Consider the following 202-nt stretch of genomic DNA (forward strand, 5'->3'; position numbering starts at 1 on the left):
GCTGTGCAAGACACAAATGTTATAACTGTTACAAGAAGATAGTCATAATTTCAGTCTATTTGGGATGGAGATAAGTTAACAACCAATTTCCACAGTGTGGTAAGGGCTAAATGTTGTTTCTTTGTTAGTACACAGGAGAGAGCCCCAACCCAGATTTATCGTGCGGGGCAGGTAGGTGTTGATGAGAGGCTAGAGGAACAGC

This window comes from Galeopterus variegatus, unplaced genomic scaffold (assembly GCF_000696425.1).
Source record: "Galeopterus variegatus unplaced genomic scaffold, G_variegatus-3.0.2 Scaffold2586, whole genome shotgun sequence".
In the NCBI taxonomy this organism is placed as follows: Eukaryota; Metazoa; Chordata; class Mammalia; order Dermoptera; family Cynocephalidae; genus Galeopterus; species Galeopterus variegatus.